Raw genomic sequence first — 22,660 nt, 5'->3', positions numbered from 1 at the left:
AGCGCGATAGCAACGCCCCGGTGTGGCCCCGCAGCCGCTCCGGCCACTTGAGCCGTGGTCCGTTTACTTTTTTGGCCGATAGTACATACACACGCAAATGCGTCACACGGCCGAGCAGGTTTTCGCTTACTGCGTCAATAGGCCGGGCGCAGCAAGCGTGCCCAAAAACTACCGAAATAAGTTACAGTAATGTAGGGGCTCATAGAAAGCGTCGCAAGGATATCCCAGGACGAGGCATTAACTCAATTTAACTGCGCCAGGACGGCGGAGCTTTTTTTTTTTTTGCTAACTGCGCCACTCGAACTAAGCCTAAATGTGCTTAAAATGCGCCGCACACTGTCAAACCAAGTTTCTCACCTTGCCGTAGTCCAGTAGTGCAGTGGTGCCGTGTCGAAATGCAGACGATGCGCAAGAGAAGCATAGAGAAGTTCCGGAGCCCCCAAAAAATGAGCTATATCCAAAACAGACGGGTCGCCGAGCACGCGAGCTTCGCACGTACGACCGGCCGCGCTCACTCCTGCGGCTTGTCTGGCGCATGACGTATGCACGCGCGTCTGGCGTGCCGCTAGCTTGTTGCTAGGCAACGCGACAAAAAGTTGCAAAGGATAAGTTCATTTACACGCAAAACTTTTTCACCTTTAGTGGGAAGGAATAAAAAAAATAAAACGTTGTGTGAAAGTTTATTTCACATTCTTTTTTTCTGATGCTCGCGTCAACTAACGGATGGTGTTGAAACTAGGCGTGACGTGTTTCCTGTTGCCAGTTTTTGAAGAGTGTCCCCTCTTGTTGAATTTCTCTATGATTGGCTCTGGAAGCGTGTTCGGAGTCGGCGCAGGTGGCGGCTGCCAGCTCCGTCGTCTGACTTTCGCCGCTGCCGCGCATGACGTCACGCGCGGCGCAGGTGGTCACTGCCGCACGCGATGCGTCATCGTTTGACGTTCGCCGCAAGCGCGTGTTCATCGCGGAGGCCGACTGTATAACCGCTTGCCAGAGAATGGGCGTGCGCATTCAACATGGAAGAAGAGAGTGATACTACCGATACAGAGAGCTGTGTTTATGGCTGTACAGAAATCGCAAGAAAATGTGCCCAACAATGATAAATAAAGAAGTTGAATAATCCTGCATAACTTATAGTATACATTATTGATAAGCAATTAGCATAACTATACAAGGCACACGTATAGCATAACCATAAGCTAACCAAAGCATATCCATAAGTTAAACCGTAAGCGTAACCATAGTCTAAATCATAAACTATAACCATAAGCTAAAGCGTAAGCATATCCATAACCTAAACCATAAGGATATACATAAGTTAAACCATAAGCATATCCATAGGCTAAATCATAAAGCATCATCATAAGCTAAACCATAAATATCACCGAACCTTTTCGCTTCGATATGTCCAGGCTTAACCTTAGCTGTTGATGTGATAACTTTATTTGGAATCCGGCGATTGGGAGGCCCGGGCCTGGGGCCGCTTAGATGGCCACTGGGAGCTGCTGCTCCCGTGCGGCTTCCTTGGCTCGCTGGACGGCCCAAAGTTGGTCTTGGAGTTCTGAGCTGAGCAGCACGGCCGACTACCGCGCCCGTAGATTTTCTGGGGAGACTGCCATTTTATTTTGGTATATTTCACATCCCCACAACATGTGTTGAAGGGTGGCTCTAACAGACTTGCATAGCTTGCACATGTCGCTCTCGTATATATCTGGGTAGAAAGTTTTTAGTTGCACGGGACTCGTATAAGTTTCTGTTTGTAGTCGCCTGCAAGTAACGGACTCAGCTCTGTTCAGTTTAGTGTGAGGCGGTGGTAATACTCGCCTCCGATTTTGATAAAATTTAGTAATATCATTAAATCTTGTTAATATATCTTTTTCTCTCCAGATTTCCTCCTCCGCGTTCTCCTGACCGATGGAAGTCACTCTTTGCTCAGCTCGGCGAGTAAGACCTCGAGCTTCGCGGTGTGCTACCTCGTTGAGGTTGACTGCGGGAATGTGTGGAGTCGTATGCGCTGGGAACCAGGGTAATTGCCTGCCGTTCTTCTCTGCATCGGAGAACTTTGCTTCATTGACTCTGATGATGTGCCATGCCTCAGGACAGATCCTACCTTTTGCATAATTTCTAATGGCCGCTTGAGAATCGCTTATGATGTACTGAGCATTCGTGGAGACCAATGCTAGTGCAATGGCTACCTCCTCTGCGGTCTCGGAATGTTTGGTGTTAACTGATACGCTTGTAAGGGGTTTTTGGGTGTGATCTACGATTACTGCTACATAGCTATTTCTGTCTGGGTATTCAGCCGCGTCTACGAAGATTGCTCTGTCGTCTGACCCAAAGCTTCGGATAATTTTCTCTGCTCTACTCTTGCGTCTGCCGTCGTTGTAACCTGGATGCATGTTCTTGGGTATATTTGGTACCAGGAGTTTGTCACGAATTTCTCTCATTATCGTCCTCTTTTCCCCGTATAGATTGTGATAATTCATTCCTAGTTTGCTTAGTATATGCCGTCCCGTTTTGGTTTTGGTTAGTCTCTCTGCTTGAGATGTTTGTTGTGCTTCTATGAGTTCGTCCAGTGTGTTGTGGAGTCCTAACTTTAGCAAGAGATCCGTGCTCGTACTGATGGGAATCCCTAGAGTTAGTTTGTATGCTTTTTTTATCATGTTGTTAATTTTACGCTTTTCAGCTGCAAACCAATTGTGGAAGGCTGCTATGTATGCGATCTGACTGATTACGAATGATTGTATAAGCCGTATGATACTTTCTTCCTTCATACCTTGGTGCTTGTTAGTAATTCGTTTGATTAATCTCATGGTGTTTGTTACCTTTGTGTCTAACTTCTTTACGGTTTCCTTATTTGTGCCTTTGCTCTCGATTACCAGATCCAGCACTTTGAGCTGGTTGACTATTGGGATATTCCGCCCGTTCTTGGTGTGTAGCTTGATTTCCTCATGAGCCTTGTTTCTGTCGTATCCTTTGGGAGGCCTGCCTCTAAGTGTGGGGTGGTACAATAGAAGTTCAGATTTCTCTGCAGAGCATGTGAGGCCTGTTCCTATGAGGTGTTCCTCTACTGTGTTAATCGCAGTCTGGAGTCGTTGTTCTATGGATCCGTCGCTGCCATCACAGGTCCAGATAGTAATATCGTCCGCGTAGATTGTGTGATTCAGGGACTCTATGTGATTTAATTTTTCGAGGAGTCCCATCAAGACGAGATTAAACAGCATCGGCGAAATGACAGCGCCTTGCGGCGTGCCGGCCCCCCCTATGTCGATCTCGGGCGACTTGAGCCCTCCGACGGAGATAATTGCTTTCCTGTCTGATAGGAAGCTATTGATGTAGTTATACGTCCGTTGCCCTAGTCCTATTCGTTCGATGTTTTCCAATATGGTTGCGTGGTTGGCATCATCGAAAGCTTTTTTAAGATCAAGGCCCAAGATGGCCCTTGTCGAGCGCGTGTTATAATCGATTATCTGATGCTTAAGTTGGAGCATCGCATCTTGTGTCGAAAGATTTTTGCGAAATCCTATCATTGTATCTGGGTATATGTTGTTGTCCTCTAAGAAGTTGTCTACTCTGTTTAAAATGACATGTACAATTAATTTTTCGACGCAGGATGTTAGGGAGATTGGTCCGAGGTTGCCTATCTCAAGCTTTGTACCAGGTTTTGGAATAAGCGTTATCGTCGCTTTCTTCCATTGAGCTGGCACTTCTCCCTTTACCCAACACTCGTTTATGTATTCTGTTAGTTTGGCTATCGATTCATCATCCAGGTTCCTGAGAGTCTTGTTGGTAATACCGTCCGGGCCTGGGGCGGATTTGGTGTTTAACTTTTGTAGGGCCGCGCGGATTTCTGCCTCCGTGAGTTTCTCGTCTAATTTTGCGTTTGTATTCCCGCTGTAGATAGGATAGATGCAAGGGGGTGCCTGTTTTAAGTATTTCTGCTGTAATTCATTGAGAAATTCCTCTTCTGTACGCTCATATGCGTGTATTAACTTATTAATGGCTTGCATGTGAGTTTTCTTGTTATTGTCATGGTCAAGCAGGAACCTGAGCATGTGCCACGTTTTGCCGGTGCTTAATTGTCCGTCCATGGAATTTCATATCTCGTCCCATTGTTCTTTGGTGAATTGCTTAGCATGTTCTTCTATTTTTTTGTTGAGGAGTGCTATGCGCTTTCTTAACTTTCTGTTATGCTTCTGACCGCTAAGTCTATTCTGAAGCGACTGCTTAGCTTCCCACATGTGGAGAAGTCTGCTGTCGCATTTATCCAAGTTAGATTCAGGTGGTGCTATTTTTGTGGCAGCTTTGACGTCATCACTGAGCTCCTTAGTCCATTGTTCTATGTCTGCGATTGATCGTTGCTGTGTCTTCTCTCGCGTTCTACGAAATAGTTCCCAGTCTACTAATTTGATCTGTCGTTCCTTGGGTCTATTCGGCCCTTCTTTGACGTGTAACTCTAATATGCGGTGGTCACTACCCAAATCTTCCAGTGTGTTGTGCCACGTCGCTTTTTCAATATTCTTGGTAAAGGTTAGGTCTGGGGTTGTGTCCCTGTTTAGCGCCGTGCCTACTCTGGTTGGAGTGGCGGGGTCTGTGACGAGCGTGAGGCCTAATTCTTGCGAGACGTTCCATAAGTCCCTTCCTTTTGCTCTGGTATATAAGTATCCCCACGTGGTGTGTGGGGCATTGAAGTCTCCTCCTATAACTACCGGATTTTCTCCAGCAAGTCTGAGTGTTTTCTGGAATAGGTTCTTGAATTTGTGTTTATGTAGCATGGGGTTACTATAAATGTTGAGAATAAATGAGCTATGTCCTGTCTTTTTTTGTGGGATGAGTTCCAATAGAATATTGTCAATGTGCGTTATTCCTGTGTTGTGCTGCATGCAAGTTATGTTTCTTTTTACCAGCGTAGTTAATGCCCTGGTGTCCCCTTCGGCATAGCCAAAAGATCTGTATCCGGCTAGCTTCGCAATCCCGTGTGTTTCGTGCAGAATTATGACGTCCGGTGTATCCTTGTCTTTCAAATACTGCTGCAAAACTGACCTTTTGTTTTCGTAACTTCTACGATTCCACTGCCATATCCTGAACCCTTCTTTAGCGCGCCTCATTTCGGGTGCGACCATGGGAGGGAGACGGGAGGTTGGAGAGAAGCTGATCTTATATAATTATGTGGTTGTGAAGTGGGTAAGGATTGTGGTGCTTCTGACGCAACGGAGGGGAGTCCATTACCTGGTGAGTGGTTTGCCTCTAGGATGTCTAATCTACTCATAATTGCTGCTATTGCCTTAGCCATTTGATTCATCATTTCGTCCCGTTTTTCATTTGACTTTTGTATTTCTCCTAGGCTCTTTTGAATATCGGCTAATGCTTTATCTACCACTGCGTTATCTTGTTTATCACTGATGGCTTGGGCCTTGCGTTTGAGTGGAGGGGGGTCATCCCCTTCGTCCATCTTATTGTCCGGAATTTCAAATGGCTCTTTCGTGCTCGCCTGTGGAGCGGGAGTTACCTGATTTATTTGTTTTTTTTCCTTCCTTGAGAATTTTGATTTCATCGCTCATACGTGCTAGCAAAATCCTCAACTGTGCGTTCTCGTGTTTTAGTCGCTTGATCTCGTTATTAATGGCAGGCTCCCCACCAGCCCCCGGGCGCACGCCATCGACCACGTCTGTCCAGCTCACCGTGTTAGTCTGGTTTGCTGAAGAGGATGGCCTAGTTCTGGACCTGGATCTGGATCGTGTACCCGGTGTCCTGGAGCCGGACCGGGATAAGGATCTGGTGGTGGATGGAGACCTTGTTCTCGATCTGGAGCGTCGTTCCCTGGCGTTTAGGGGGCCAAGCGTTCCGCGAGACTCTGCTCTGTCTTCTCTTGAGATAGCGTCTTCATGTTCTTCTTGTCATTCCCGTTGCAGTCTGTGCCATTGTCTCTGTTTAACGATGAAGGGCTTCTTGAATTTGGCTTTGCACCTCTTGTCTGCGGTCGGATGGTCCTCGCCGCATAACTGACATTTAGGTTGGCACATGTGGTCTTTATCTGGGTTTGATGTTCCACATCCCGCACAAATCTTGTTGTCAGGGTTGGGACATACATCTCTATGTCCAAGTCTGTTGCATTGATGACAGAAATCCACTTGTTTCCTGTACAGGGAGCAAGGGAGTAGCGCTGCCCTGTATCGGACGTACGTGGGCACTTTGTGTCCTTCAAAGGGCACAATCACTGCGGTAGTATTACTGAGTCTTTCTGCTGCTATCGCCGTTGGGTTTTTACTCGTAACCACCGCTGCTGTGATGTCTCTTGGGCCCTCGTCGAGTGGGATTCCTCTGATGACTCCTTTGGCCGTCATGTCAGGCGCTGTCTCGTAAGCATTGGTCTCGTAAAACTTGTCTTGAATCTTGATACGTGCTACTTCCTGATATTTGTTTGCCCGCTCTTGATCCGAGGTACTGACGATGAGGATATTTTGATAATTGTTGGGGCAGACAATGACCTCCTCCCTTTCGTCTCGAGGAATACCTGCCGCATCTTGTACCGCAGCTGTGAGGGGAACTATACCGTGCTCGGATAATTTGAGTCCTCCACGTGGTCTGATCACAATCTTGTAATCCCCTCTTGGCAAATGCGGCATTCTGCTTGCCTTGCGTGTTTGCTCTAGCCGGCCTTTCCATGGGTTATTGTTGCGCTTGTCGAGCCGCGTCGGCGACAAGGTGCTCTCGCGATGTTGGGAGGGTCGCCGGTCTGATCTTTTGTGTCTGACCTCCTTCCATCCCTTGCTTGTATCCATTTCTTCCTGGGATATGCTGCACCCCTCTACGGTGACTTCCATCGCTGAGAAAATGATCGGCAAATGTTGAGGAAGCCGGCTCCGGCGAGTGGCCTCGCGGCTCTGCCGCCACGAGGTCCGGCCAAAATATTGTCGTAGAGGCTTGAAAAATGGGAATCCCACCTGGTTTTCGGTATCCACTTGTTCCTGGGAACGAGCTGAGTCCGTTGGCGTGCAATAGCGGGTGGCTTTTTGGCGATTTGCGCTAGAAGAACATTCGTAGAATATGGAGCCGACGTGATGTGCATCCGCCCCCTCCGGCTTCTTCTTCTTCTTCCTTAGCTAAGTCCTTAGCTAAGCCCCAGCAATTTTTATGCGACGCTCCCACGTGCGACGCACGCTCACTTCAATGCGACGCGCCTAGAGTGCCAAGCGTCTGAAGAGCTCGCTTGTACGAGAGCACTGGGCCGGGGGGTTTTATCAATTTAATAGCATTATATGCACCACGAAGCGGAAAATGTGACGCCCGGTGTTAACATCCGATGGTAGCAAAATCCATGTGACCAAGTGAAGTTTCCTTCGCTGGACCTGCTGTGGATCGTACTACATAAAAATTTTTAGCGTCATAAGGACATTTAAGCTTCGCCTTTAGGGGTGCAAAACGAAAGTGTTATCGGGTCCCATTACTTCCGAAACCTACACCGGATATTCTGCGAGACAGGGTGCGATAGGAAACAATAGTGGGTAGATCGCGGCAGCATGGAAGGCAGAGCAATGGCTCATACCCCCGTAATTAGGATACTACGAGCAGTGACTAATCAGTGGCTCAAAGCCGCGTAATCAATAAAAACAGGCTTTGTGCATGAGTTTTCGAGTAACAAAGTTGCAGCAAATCTCTGTATGCGGACCCTGCCCCGTAGTTGTTGGACTTCGCTCGCTCGTTGCCGATCGTCATTACAACGTACAATCCCACTTCTGTCGTCGTAATGGGGAGGCCACACACTTACAGGGGTATGAGCCATTGCTTAAAGGGGTATTAGCCATTCATTGTCTTACCTGACGGGCAGATTATTCGGAAGCAATATAATTTTGAAGAATCGCAATCGGCAATGGCTGGCGGATGCTGCTGACCAAGCCATCGTGCAAACTCGAGACATCAAACGCAAGGGGCGATTGGGCGCACTGCTGGCATACCGTCACTGATGTCGTTATCTCCGTCGCAGCCGCATGTGTGTGTGACGTCATGTCGCCTCGAAGAAGACAAGTCCACTTGTTAAAACTTTGGCTCCAGCTTTCACCTTGTTCTCGTTTTGCTCAACACGAGGGCTGTGGGGCCGTTCCCCACCTGCGGCAAGTTGACTTTTTATCAGCTTTCATTTTCATTAATTTATCGTTTCTTTATTTCATTTATTAAGCGCAAGTTTTTTCCCCTATGTTGTCCCTGGTGTCAGTGTTTGTTGTCTTCTTATGATATGACAAATAAAAATCGGGCCCCTCTGTTAACGCCCCTTTCTTCTCGTTTATAACCTCAATGAGAAGCATGAAAACGGCAATCGTCCAACTAAACCAACCAATCGTCAAAACAATTGCAGCGCCAGCATCAGCATTGGTGGGCCTTGCGCCCAATGTACGGAGCTTTGGATTAGTGGTTTCATACATTCCATTCCAGCTACAATTATGGGAATACCACGACTATGTAGTGTGCACTCAAAAGGATGTAGCTGCCTACCAGGAGCACCTGCGAGGGTAAGCTCGTGAGCGGGCTCATTGTCGTAGAGCCTAGCTCAAGCGAAAAAAAGCACTGGGAGAACTGCAATAAAAGCACTCCTAAAGCACGCTTACCACGTGAGGCACACAAAAGCGAAAATGTGGTGAAAGAATGGCGAAACAAAGGATTTAAAATATCGACTGCTGGCGAAGTTTGGCTTGCATAGTTTAACACTCGGTGTAACTAACAGAGATTCGCTGTTCGACCATCTTCACGGACTGGAACGGGCAGGGAATTTTTGTGTTTTCTCGCATATTCAAATTACAATACCACGCTTTCATGTCTGTAGGTTGTGTGTAAGTTGGACTTTACCAATTTTCTACACATTTTTCTCTGAGCAATTCAATTAGTTCATTAACGCGTCTTTGCTATGCGGAGGGCCTGCGTCATTGGGGTTCGGGTTTTTTTTTTCTAACCGAAAACGCCGTCCACGGCCGACCTCAATGCAGAATTTTTTGCCGCACTGGGCCTTCAAATCTATCGCGTCAAAATGCCATGGTGAACAGTCGCGGCATTGGACAAACGCCATGGCCCACACACAAAACAAATGACTCTTCCCACTTAAACAATTGAGTTCACCTGCTTTGAAAACCGACTTGGCCCACTGCCGAAATTGACTTGGCCCACCCGCAGAATTAGGCGGCCCATACCCAAAGTCTTTGCCCAATTCCAACATAAAGTTGACCCACATTCAAAACCGACCTGGCCCACTCCCATAATTTACCTTGCCCGATTCGAAAATTTATTTGACCACGCTCAAAAACAACCTGGCCCACTTCTAAAGTTGATCTGGTCAATCCTCACAATTTGGGTGGCCCACCGTAAAAATTGACATTGCCAAATATGACCACATGACCAAGTAGAAAGTATCTCGCCGTTGATGCACGTAAGCAGGCATAAGTGCATCTGTAATTTTTTCGAACGCCAGGCCTTTGACATTTAGAGAGGCAAGTGTAACTGGTGTTTCAACTGCGTTCCCTGCATCGGTCACGTCCGTGGTGTGCACCCTTGAATCCTCGCTCTCCGCGGATCCTGTCAAAGCGGTTTACGAACGGACGCGTTCGGTATTGACTTCTGCGAACTGCCGGCTGTCGGAGCACCAAGGAACCTTGCGCTCGCGGCGTACATGTCTAAAGCTATGGAACCGCAGCCACTGCATAAGCCGATCAGAGGCATTCCGAGCTGGCCCACCAGTGACTCGGATCTGATGGGGCATGCCGCCTACAATGACACCAATCTTGAGCTTTCGCGTTTAGCCTTTTCACGTGCTGGCTCTCCTAGGTGACCTCTGTCACCTGACGTACTCCGTCGATGCCGTGCGGCTGCAAATTATGCCGCAGTCTCACCTACTTTCCCTGAAGTTCGTTGTAGAAAGAGCGTCGTCCCATAGCCAACATTTCCTTCAAGTCAGCCACCAGCCTCTTCGTATCCGGGCTGTTTGAGGTAACGGCTCACCGATGATTAATCTGGTAGTTGCCTAGGTTCAAAACTTCACAACAAAGTAGTTTATTCTCAAAAGCGTCATTGAAATAAATCCTTAACAATTGTACTTGAATATCTCCATGCATGCAGAATCAGGAGGGATTCTACAGTGCATCTGTGTACGGCCTAGCTTCCCTGCATGTTTCTTGTACGTGTGCTAAAACCTTTGTCTGGTCACGATGATAGTCTAGAAGGCGCCCACGCACAATGGCGAATTCTCCTTTTGACCCTGTGGACTCTGACTGATGGGACCCGGGATCTGCAACGCGCCCTTGAACTACCCCTGTCACACCTGGCACCCTAAGAGGTTCCAGAGACAAAGATAAGGACTAACTTTATTTAAATGTTTGTATTATAGGAAACAGGAATGGAACGTTGAGAACGTACCAAAAGTAGTGGTGAAAGAAAACATAGAGATTTACATGTAGAGAGGCTGAAGCGCCAGCAGTGGGGCGCTAACGGGGGTCGACATGGCGCTCGTGTATTTTTCCTGATGCTCAAATCAATTCGCTGATAGCCAACCTCATGGACAACTTTTGGTAGGAACGGTGGCAGATCTGCTGCATGACGACGTTGTTGGGCGCGTCCCAAGAATCGAATAGGCCAACGATAAGTGCGTGTACTGCCACGGCACTGATATCACTGTACCAGATTGTTGCGTATGGGCTCGTAATTAGCGACTTTGGTGTGGCGTGTTTTCGTGATAGCCTGAGAGCGTTTGTCGAAAGAACAACCGACATCAATCGTGTCTGCTTCCTTGCCATCCGTCAGGACGATGTCAGGGCGAAGGTTGGTGCCTCCGATTGGCCGGTTGTCGTGGATGACGGTAAACCTACTCCGGCACGCAGTACGTAGACGCTTCGCGATGTCGCATACAGTGAAATAAGACGTGCGCCATCTCCTTGGCATGACCGCACACCCTGCATCGCTTATCGCGTTCTGCCGTTACACATATGCAGGCTCCGTTGAGTAGAAGGAGATTGAGCCTGGACTTGTGGAAGAGCCTGCAATCCGCAAATCGGGTGAAAGAACCGGAGTTTATGAAGTGCGAACTGGCGGGGTTGGTGGCCACACACTGCAGCGCTTTGCCCTGGTTGGGTTTGTCACCAAGGGCTGTAAACCTGGAGGCCGATTGTAAGGCTCGGAGGGTACAAATGAGCCGCCTGTGGTGTTTAGGCGTGAGACTGCGATCCCCGTAATTGATACGCACTCAGTACGAGAGCAGCTCCCAGAGCACATCCAGGCTGCGTGAAGCCTTTCGTGCCTCGCTTCCATATCGAGCGTACCTGCGACGCAGTTGTGATTGGATCTTAGCCCAAAAGGCCGACCCGTGTCGGCCGTGTTTACGTTCGCTCTCTTTGTCGGCGTTTTAAGCGCTTGCGCTTCTTGTTTTCTTCCGCTCTGCTGAGCTGACAGTGCTACCAAACCGTCACACGTGTCTAGTTTCCTCCAGCTGCGCGGGACAGCAGTCCCGTCGTCGACGCGAACGACAATGAATGCATGTACGTACCTTTCATCACGACCACCGTCCAAGGCGATAAATTAGTTCGCACGCTTGCTCAAATTTCTGGGCCACCTCTGTGTCGTTTGCTAAACAGGTTCGCTGGTCATGCACCTGGACAGAGCGGAATGGCTCTTGATTTTCTTTCCTCAAGTGCGAAGCTTTCTTACTGATAATTCCGTAGATGTTTCCTTTGTGGCGTCGTGGTCCATTCAGGTGGACGACAATTTTTCTTTTATTATTAAACAATGGTGAGTGTGAATGGTAGTCACTGTGACCGTGAACATGCGTGTTGCTTCAATGTAGAACGGAATAATGTACATATGACTGCGTGGTACTTCACGTTTGTGGACCTGAGTGTGAACGTGACACTGGAGTTCTGATCTTGGTCGCTGTCAGTGACTCTTTAAGTGAGCGGGTAACTAACCTGAGCTATAAGCCTACTAAATAAAATCAAATAGGATAATGGATAATTTCATAACAAATAACACAGTCTGATTCCATGATTCCGCTATCATGAGTGAATCCGATACAGCTCAAGTTAGTGTCAGTCTGTCAGCCAAAATGAGGCTGTCTGATATTGTTTCTAGTTAGTCTAGAGTACGCGTGAACCTGGTTTGGTCGGGTGTTTATGAGTCTGAGTGCCAATGAGCACTCAGAAGATATATTAGAGCACTCAGAAGAAGATATTTGTCAAATCTGAGCGCGAGTTAGCCCAGCTGAGAGAACTCTGGTGAGTTTCAGTTTGAGTGAGACCCCATAAAATAAATTTTTGTGTGTCTGACTCCTAGTGAGCCGGGATGGGTAGAATTAAGCTGGGTCTGAGTGCGTGTGAGCTCAAAGGAAAACAAATGTTTTGTTGTAGAGTCTCACTGACTTCTGTGTATTTTGCTGACTCATTATCAGCAGATATGAGGTCTTTGTGGCATACCAGTACTGTACAACACGTTTATGGTTAATAATTCACTAATTCACTAATATTCAATTCACTAATATTCAAATAAATAATCCACTAATTCACTAATAATTCACACAGTCAACTAAAGCGTTCTACTGGGCAAGGCTACCTACCGAGCCATTTTTGTTCAGTATACGTATAAAATCCTCCTGCCTTGCGGTCATTGAAAAGAACAGTAGTCATGGCTTCAAGTTACGGCTATTGAAAGCTAAACTTTTGACGTACATGGATGGGGTCGCCCGTTTCTGTACAGGTAAGGAAAGCGCTGCTGCTTCTATCGCTGTATACGAGGTTGTTTCTACAGCGTTACTGGGAGCCTGCTGAACTAGCGAAATTGTCGGGTCTTTTGGCATGGAAAGTGGCCATCAGCCCCAGTTACGATCGCCAACATAAAGTGGGTGAAGACATATGGCAAAAACGTTGATGTGCTCTGGGAATATCACTGAAATAACGATGACCACCGCTAAAACCAGGCAAAAGAAACATAACTAAAAGCGCATAGGTGGAAATATGGTATCTCTCAATGTGTGTTAGAGTAATGGTCTGCAATTTATTTTTTTATCTCAGAGCTGCAGCATGTAATGTAAGTATTGCGTTTATCAAGGGTAAATCTGGATCCAGATACTTCAAGAAGACGTCATGGTATTTGAGTGGGCGTCAAATCAAGATCGATGCTGTTGGACGAATTTGTTCAGACGAGTAAAAGAGAGAGGCATCTGAATGGCGCATCCTCTTATTGTACAAGTCAAGGACATGTTCGTTTTCCGCGACTTAGCAGGACGTTCCATGTGGACGGTGTGCAAACTGAGGCTGAGCAGTGTGCACCTGGGTATGTTTCTGGTACCGATCACATATCCGCTCCTGCTTGGGGTTTTCTTATGGACGTTGATTTAAGCTTGCTGTCCATATCTGTTAGATTTACTAATTAATACATTTTTCGATGAAACGTACTAACTGTAAAATACATATTGGATTAAGTTAACTTTGTTCCAATCTATACGGCCACATATACTGCAGACGAAGTTCATGAGGGGCCTAAGAGCTTGAATAGAAGGCAAAATATATAAAAACTCAAGTCTCGCACTGGTATATTGCGCATCAAAAGGTTTCTGGGCGATCGTGATATTAGGGCGAAGCCTAGAACGCCTGATCAGACGGCAGCCTGGAAAACGTGGTGTGCGCTATAGAAAGTTATCTGAGCTCGTCTCGCGCAGATACGCCCTCGTGCCACTACTATCGCTTTTTTCGTCGTCTTCTTCCACAGCTTGCTCCGATTTTGCCCATAAGGCGAAAAAAGGCAAAGCTAATTAGGGTGGAGTTAATTTATGCACTCCAACCTATGACCTTCCGCGCGATTCGAACCCTCGGGCTTATGTGGGAGTCAAACTCATGACCATGGGTGTTAAGTCACAGTTAATCAGGGCACCTTCAGTTAATATGTAGGTAATGAGGCCACCGGAACACACGACATTTGGTGGGAGTCCCACCCTCGAGTTTTGGTAAAAGTCGAACCCATGACGTTTGGTTTATTTAGGGCGAATTTAATTATGGAAGTGTTAATTAAGGTAGCGCCAATCAGGGCACTCGAACTAGCGAAATTTGAGAGAACAAGTAATAACAAGTAACAAATCATTCGACAGAGAATGCCAAGTTATTTAATGAATGACTCTTAACCACACAGGCTTTCGCCTTCATCCTCTTTGGCGTATGCTAATGTTACTGTAAATTTATTTCGTAACTCGGGGGGTCTAATTGCCTTACCTGTAGCAACAAATGTATTTTTACGTTATTATGAAGGTGCAAAGTTTGAGGACGTGGTACAGATGATCGTCAAGAGGGAGTTTCAGCGACCATGGTTTCTTAGTGGTTATGGCGTTGCTCTGCTAAGGAGCAGGTCACGGGATCAAGTTCTGGCTGCGGCATTTGCATCTTGATAGGAGAGAAATGCAAGAACATCTGTGTACAGTGCACTGGGTGCAGTTATAGACCCCATGCGGTCGAAATCAATCAAGAGTCACCGGCCATGGTGTGTCTCCTACTCAAATCATGGTCTTCGCACGTAAAACCCCACAATATAATTTTTTTTTATATGAAAGAGTTCGCGCTACAACCACACGGTATCAGAGCGTCGCTTTGGAAAAGGAAGATGAATGGTGGTGTGACCATATTATATTGTGGCGACGTGCGACCACGTAGACCGTCAAAGTATCAGGCTCTCGCAGGAGAGGAAGAACCGACACTCCGTCGCTTAGCGTAGCATTCTTTTTAATCTTCGGAACGCTAGCCCGCGCCGGAACGCGCCAGCCGCTCGAGCCTCGTGTAGACGCGAGCGTTTGCGTCAACTCTCGTGCGACGCCGATGCTGCTGCCGCTACAGAGGGCTCCCCCCCTAGAGAGGAGGAAAGTTCGACGAACGATAGAAAGTCCACGTGACGCGGCGTGTCTTCGCGTTGGTCTTGGGTGTCACGTGCGCAGGCGGCGACGAAGGATGCAGCAGGGTCGCGTCGCATACAGGTGGAGCTGATGGCGCGGGTGCTTCGATGTAGGCGGGTTTGAGACGTTCCAGGGCAATTGTGTCTGATCGGCCGTTGACATTCACAACAAACGTCGTCGGACGACGCTCTAGAACACAATATGGCCCGGAGTAGTGTGGTTGTAGAGGCTTCCGCACGGCACAGTTACGCACGAAAACGTGGGTAGCAGAGCTGAGTGCGGGAGAAACGTACGGGGACCTTGCTTCTTGTGAACGTGTAGGCACGGGGCGCATCTGGCTGAAGAAAGCTTGCAGTTCGGCTACGTAGTCGGCAGGTGATGGCATAGGCGTTTGGGGGGTGGCGACAAAGAAATCGCACGGAAGGCGTAGGTGGGTGCCGTAGACTAGCTGAGCACAGGAGCAACCTAGGTCGCTCTGGAGTGCGGCTCTGATGCTAAGTAAGACGAGAGGCAAATGCAGGACCCACTTCTCCGGCGATTCATGTGCCATAAGGGAGGCCTTGAGATGCCGGTGAAAACGTTCAACTAGTCCGTTGGACTGCGGGTGGTAAGCAGTTGTGCGAAAACGTGTCGTTCCGAGTAGTTTGAGTAGCTCGTTGAAGAGCGCTGAGTCAAACTGTCGACCGCGATCTGTGATTATTGTGGATGGGCAGCCGAACCTTGCTATCCACGTAGACACGAACGCTGCTGCAACAGTGGGCGCTGAGATATCAGATATAGGTGTAGCTTCTGGCCACCGTGTGTAACGGTCGATGCATGTCAGTATGTAGCAGTATCCTTTCGAAGGTGGAAGAGGGCCGACGAGGTCCAGGTGTACGGTGTCAAAACGAGCATCCGGTGGAAGGAAAGACTTGGCAGGCGGAATGGGGTGACGCTGGATCTTCGAACGTTGACACGACAAACAGCAGCGAACCCAATCGCGAACTTGCGCCTTTAGCCGAGGCCAAACGAAACGACTGGAAAGAAGCTTCTGTGTCGCGCGTATGCCAGGGTGCGACAGGTTGTGCACGGTTTCGAATAGACGTCTGCGAAGGGATGCCGGAATGTATGGTCTGGGTCTGTCGTTAGAAGTGTCGCAGACGATGGACGTACCACCTGGGGTCACAACGACGTCTTCCAATTGCAGAGACGTTGGCGAATTCCGGAGTGTACGAAGTTCAGTGTCGTCACGCTGTTGACTGGCGAGTAAGTCGGCCTCGATGATGAAAGGTTCCGATGTCAACGTGGAAACGACATTGACACGACTCAGAACGTCAGCTGGAATGTTGTCGGTGCCCTTGATGTGGCGGAACGTTGTTGTAAACTCGGAGATGTAGGAAAGCTGTCGAATCTCGCGGGGCGAGTAACAGGACGCCGAACGAATTCGTTGCGTGCACAAGGGGCTTGTGGTCAGTCAAGACAGTGAATGCACGGCCTTCGAGGAAATGGCGAAAATGCTTGATAGCCAGGTAAACAGCGAGTAATTCACGGCCGAAAACGCTGTAGCGGGACTGCGCAGGCTTCAGTTTCTTGGAGAAAAAAGCGAGTGGATGCCACTCATTGTCGATGAATTGCTGCAGAACGGCACCAACGGCGGTATTTGAAGCGTCGGTCATGATGGCAGTGGGTGCGTCTGGCTTTGGGTGTCTGAGCAGCGTGGCGTCGGCGAGGGCAGACTTGACTTTTGCGAAAGCGTCTGCGGCCTCTTCAGTCCACTGAAGCACTTGTTTGCGCTTGTTTACCAGGAGAGCGTCTAGCGGAGCCATAAGTCGTGCGCACTCGGGAATGAATCGGCGGTAGAAATTGACGAATCCGAGAAATTGGCGAAGCTTGGTGAGTGTGGTCGGTCGGGGAAAGTTTTCGATGACGCGAATCTTGGACGGCAGAGGTCGAATGCCGTTAGCGTCGACGATATGACCGAGGAACTCGAGTTCGGTTTGACCGAATTCACTCTTGGCGGCGTTGATGACAATTCCTTTACTGGCAAGGCGTGAAAACAACAACCGCAAGTGGTGAAGATGTTCTTCGGCCGAAGAGCTTGCCACGAGGAGGTCGTCAATGTATGCAAAAACGAAAGGCAGACCTCGGGTGACGGAATCGATGAAGCGCTGAAAGGATTGGCCCGCGTTCCGTAAACCGAAAGGCATGCGGAGAAATTCGAAAAGACCGAAGGGCGTGGTGATGGCGGTCTTGGGAATGTCTTCTTCAGCGACCGGTAGTTGATGGTAGGCGCGAACGAGATCGATCTTAGAAAAGATCGTCGCACCGTGCAACGCTACCGTGAAGTCCTGAATGTTCGGTAGAGGGTAGCGATCAGGAACTGTGACGTTGTTTAGTGCCCGGTAATCGCCGCAGGGGCGCCAGTCACCCGTCTTCTTAGGCACCATGTGAAGTGGTGATGCCCAGTTACTGGAAGAAGGGCGGATGATGCCAAGTTGCAGCATGTGTTCGAACTCCGCGCGAGCGATCTTGAGTTTCTCCGGGGACAAACGCCGGGGTCGGAAGTAGACCGGTGGGCCGGAGGTGACGATGTGATGGCACACGTCATGTTGCACCGGTTGCGTCCAGTCCGGTAGGCGCGTCAAATTGGGAAACTCGCGTAGGAGTGCGGCGAAAGGTTCGTCCAACATGGCAGAAATAGGCGCTATGGGCGATGTGCCTGATGATGGGACGCCGGGAACGGATAGCTGGGTCACGGAGTCGATGAGACGGCGTCGTTGGATGTCGACAAGGAGTCCGTAGTTATGCAAGAAGTCTGCTCCAATGACTGCACGACGGACGTCTGCAACCAGGAAAATCCAGCGGAACGCTCGTCGAAGGCCAAGGTTTAGCATGACGGAGCGTGACGAGAAAACTGGAATCCTGGTGCCGTTGACGGCTTGTAAAAACGACACAGGAGTCGCTTTTCGGTCGGAGCGCTGGGCGGGTAGAATGCTGACGTCAGCACCTGTGTCGACCAAGAATCGTTGTCCCGTAACTCTGTCCGTCACGTAGAAAAGGCGACTTGTGTGCTGGGCCAGACCACTCGTCGCCGTTAGAGGTCGGCCGGCCTGTTTCCCTGCCAAGCGCAGGGACGCCGACAGTGACGAGCGTCGTTTCCAAAACGGCGGTGGTAGTAGCAAACGCCAGGCGCTGTAGTTGAGGTTTCATTTTGGGTGCCCGTGCGTCTTGATCTGCTGGAACTACGGCTGCGTGGGCGACGAGACGCGCGGCGATGCTCCGCTCCACAGATGATGCGTTCCAGGCGCTCACACAAGGAGTCGAGCGGAGATTGCACTGCGGAAGAGCAGGGAAGAGTTTGCAGAGCGGTTGTATTGTCACCCGGAGACGGTGACGTGGCTGCGATGGTTGGGGTGGCTACTTCCATGACTTTGTCGGCCAAAGCGGCAAGTCCGGTAAGGTCCATGGTAGAGGCTGTCGCCAGGACCATCTGCACGTTAGCCGGGAGTCGTTGCAAAAACAGTTCGCGCAACAGCGTGTCGTCGATGGATCTCGCGTTGTTTCCGAGCAGCTGGCTCATTCGGCGAAGAAGTTGACTAGGGCGTCGGTCGCCGAGTTCTTCAGCGGACAGAAGCTGCTGGATGCGAGAACGCTGTGAAGCTGCTGTGCTGTAGCAGTGCCGCCTTGAGATCGTCATAGGCGGCGGCAGACAATAGGGAGTTCAACAAATCTGCTACCTCGTCAATGGCGGCGGGCGAGAGTGCTGCGACGGCGTAATGGAACTTCGAGGCTTGAGAGCGGATACCAGCGACTTGAAATTGCGCTTCGGCCTGAAGAAACCACGCCGAAGGATGCTGGTCCCAGTACTGTGGGAGGCGGACAGCGATGGCGGAACAGGAGGGCTCACCGCGTTCCTCGGAATGGTTCTGGCCTTGAGCTCTCGTAGCTTCGGTCTGGTCCATGGTCGTCTCTACCACAGGAGCGTATGGCAATATCACGTCCGGGTCACCAAACTGATGGCGACGAGCGACCACGTAGACCGTCAAAGTATCAGGCTCTCGCAGGAGAGGAAGAACCGACACTCCGTCGCTTAGCGTAGCATTCTTTTTAATGATCTTCGGAACGCTAGCCCGCGCCGGAACGCGCCAGCCGCTCGAGCCTCGTGTAGACGCGAGCGTTTGCGTCAACTCTCGTGCGACGCCGATGCTGCTGCCGCTACAATATCAACTAGCCTCTGCTTATTGTGACGGAGTCGTAAGGTGGAGTTTTGTTGCAAGCCAGATACCCAGCCTGCCCAAATGAAATGTGACAGTTATAAAACTAGGCAAACCGAAAGGGAAAATGTATTTAGTTAATGTATACAGAAAAGCCGAGAAGGCGCAACAACAACCACAGGAGCGTTTCTTCGATGCTCGTCTTTATCGCCTTGCTTGCGCTTTTTCCAATGAACGGGACTAGCTTGTAGCAGTATTCTAGGTGATATGTGATCAGATTTCTAGAAATAAAGAAAGCATTAGAGTGTGAAACTATGGTTTGTATTCGCATTTATGGACAAACAGTTGCTGCAACGTTAACCTCTGAGCATTTCGTATTCTGTGATCGCACATGGCTTATTAAAAGTGACGTTTGGGCGAGTTGGTAAGACATATTCGAAACAGAACAGCGCAGTGTTCATGGGGACAAGCAGGGAGGAACGACACGGACGAGCGCTGACTTGCAACTGAAGTTTATTGCTGGGAACGAAGCATATATAACTGGTCCAACCAACAGAAGAAACAAAAAGACATACATATATTCACAATCATTCCTACACGTTGCACAGAACAGGGGAGACACCTGTAATCACCATATCCCCCCCCCCCCCGCTAAATATGCTAGTTCCTTGGACGTAATGGATATGCGCTGCTTCGATGATTTCACGGGTTAGTTGGTTACTACGTTTACTTAAAATTTGTGTTCCAGTGAAGTCAGCTGGCTTAGCATGGCTTAGCCATCCATTCTTAACAGATTCTTCTACTCCCGATTTTACTGCGGTGCTAAGGACGGCCCTTCACTACTTTCGTGCCTGGGGATTGAAGACAGAGCGTCAACGAACGGCGATTCATCGCGGAAGGGTCACGCATCAACAGGTTCCGTAGAGCATCGACTCACCAGGAGCGTGCTGATGACACGCGCACAGCCGTGCTGGGTGGCAAGACAAAAAGAAAAATAATTACACCGGCGTACAACACAGCGTGTTTCAGTACGCGACCTACAACGTCAATGTCAACTGCGCCATGCGCACTCACAGACGCAAAAGGCAGCGCCGTGCGTCATCGCAGTAACCCTGACGCACGAAATGCGAAAAACACTTTAGCTGGGCTGTCGTCAGTACAATAATTTTCATTCGTGAATAAGCGAAGTAATGTATCCTGACAGATGTTATTTTATTTCTTTGTGAATGCTGTGCGGAAATTTTTACGGCCGTTAAGGATTTCGCTTTAGAAATGAGGAAAAAAATATCTGGAAAATTTTCCCACAATTATCTTGATCTTGTTCATATATAGTAATCCCCTTCCATAGATTATGAATACATACTATTGTACATCTGTATCTGTCATAAAATATACTTGTTTGCGTGGTCCACTCTGTCCACGTTGTTCTTGACACAACACTCACTTAAACAATGCATCTAATATTGCGTTCAAATAAGTAAGCGGTCAAATATTAGCTTAAGTTGCAACAGCCTTTTTTCGTTACCTGCGGCGTCTTAAAAGGCAACGCCAAATGTGGGTGTCAAGTATGCTACTGGCACCATCACACTATTTTCTGTTTCCCGACGTCTATCATGATCCAAATTTCACAGCTATGTATAGTTCTGTTTCCATTCAATCGAAATTTGAAACACACACTCTGATCCGATTTCGTGACTTCACTGTAATTTCAATTGGTTTACACAAGGTCTGTTGCTTATCGCTTGATTGAATTTTCTGTCGATTTATCTCGGCGAACCAATTTGGTAAGAATACGCCAATCTTGCTGTTGACAATTTCAGTAACTTCACATTTAGTGGCCGTGCTACTGTGCTACAATGAAATATTCTAAATGGCAGTCCGCACTTGCGCTTACGACATCTTTGCCAATGGCGTATCTACGACCACCGCTATACACGCTACACTGGAAAGACGCCGCCCAAATATCTTTGGGTTCCATTTGCTGCTCCTCTATATATTCATGTATTTTCAGGTGCAAAGAAGAAGAATGGCAGTGGAAAGTCCCGTCAGCCTCGCGTGTCATGCGGCCGGTTTGCTTATCTAGCTGAGCTATCGTTGTGGCCTCTGTGTTTCTGGTTGCCGCTTGAAGAGTCCAGTAAACCTTGTCACATTTGGTGGAAGTGTATATGGTGGAACTGTAATGATTGAACAAAGACTTGATTAGAGAATAATCTGTTTGCCATTGATACACGTGGTACTAAAAGGAAACCCGGTGCGGCCTATAGAGAATGTGGGGTGCCAACAATTTGCATCGAGGGATTACTAGAAAATGTTCGAGAAAGCCCTATGGCTGTAGTTTCCGATGTGCCCGCTATTCCATGTAAATTTTTGTGTTTTGTTTTCGACCTTACTTCTAATTGTTGTTTAGGCGTAGAAATATTCTCGTTTGCCATCTTTTGTTGAGCAATAATCTTAAAGCAGGTCTTTTTTTAAAAAGATAGTCCTCACCCTCCTATTGTTTTTCATTACTTCGGAGTTCTGGCCATCCGGTTCACTGCTTCAGCGAATAATAAATATTAAGCATTCATGTTCACTGTGGCATTGAGTATATAGGAAGCAGTTCTTAGAACCCACAACTGAAACCTGCGCTCACTCTATCTTTGCACGGCTTCTACATCGTATATTGGTTGAGAGATGCACTGCAACGTGCCTAGCGAAGTTGACGTTGGTCTGCCTTACCTCCGAGAGTTAAGTTAATCACTTCCGGTACAATCACAGAGCAAACTGTGCTTACAGCCGTAATTTTCCTATTTGAACTGGGGCGCGTCAGAAAAAACTGCATCATTAGAGAATACTGGGCGGCTACCTGTACAATTATCAATGAGTTTGGCTCACGTCATAACCCTTATTTTGAATTACATGCGGCGCGTATTGTGTAGTGCTTTTTATACCATTTCCGCCACTTAACATGTGCATGAAATTCTGTTATGGAATCACACAAGTTGTTCTGAATATCCTTTCACAAGCACAAATGTGACAGTAGATTCGAAAATGAATATTTTTTAAAAATAATTGGCCCCGTACCAGATGTAGGACATATCGTGGTGAGATGAAACAATAATACCATTACTTTCCATAAACGACGTCTCTTCTTTATTGAAATATTACAGAAATAGGGATTATGCGCAATAGAATTAAGAGTCTCATCCACAAGAATGACTAAACGTAGTTTCCCAAAGTAAGCCGTCTTTCAGTTTTTATTCTGCTCGGTCATTACCTCCTAAATTCGATTTCATCCTGTCGTTTTGCATTGAAGCATACCAGAACGAGTTTACTTTTGAAATATATCAAGCCTCAAATTTTATTCTGCGCACTTTCAGAACTGATTCTCATAAGAAGAGGTACTGTAATGAACATCACGGGGAGAAAGTCACTGAAGCTCGGCCTGAAATAAGAGAAGCGTGGTTTTCTTTTATTCAAGGCGTACTTTTTGGCACATCATCGCTAGCACTCAAAAAAAGAAAACCACCTACGTTCGTGGTTTCAGAGGAGCAGAATCTTAGAACAACAAGAGTGTTTGATCTCTAAC

The 22,660-nt window shown here is 48.1% G+C and overlaps 1 protein-coding gene across 3 annotated transcripts in view; it reads left to right on the top strand.

The window, feature by feature from the left end:
• LOC135897409 (complement inhibitor RaCI7-like) overlaps positions 1-22,660 on the top strand; it is a 139,005-nt gene that overhangs the window by 93,074 nt on the left and 23,271 nt on the right. The gene's annotated exons all lie outside the window — the stretch shown is intronic.

The sequence above is a fragment of the Dermacentor albipictus genome, chromosome 2 (assembly GCF_038994185.2).
Source record: "Dermacentor albipictus isolate Rhodes 1998 colony chromosome 2, USDA_Dalb.pri_finalv2, whole genome shotgun sequence".
NCBI lineage: Eukaryota > Metazoa > Arthropoda > Arachnida > Ixodida > Ixodidae > Dermacentor > Dermacentor albipictus.
Note: the sequence above shows the minus strand (reverse complement) of the source record. Positions and strands in the feature narration are given on the sequence as shown.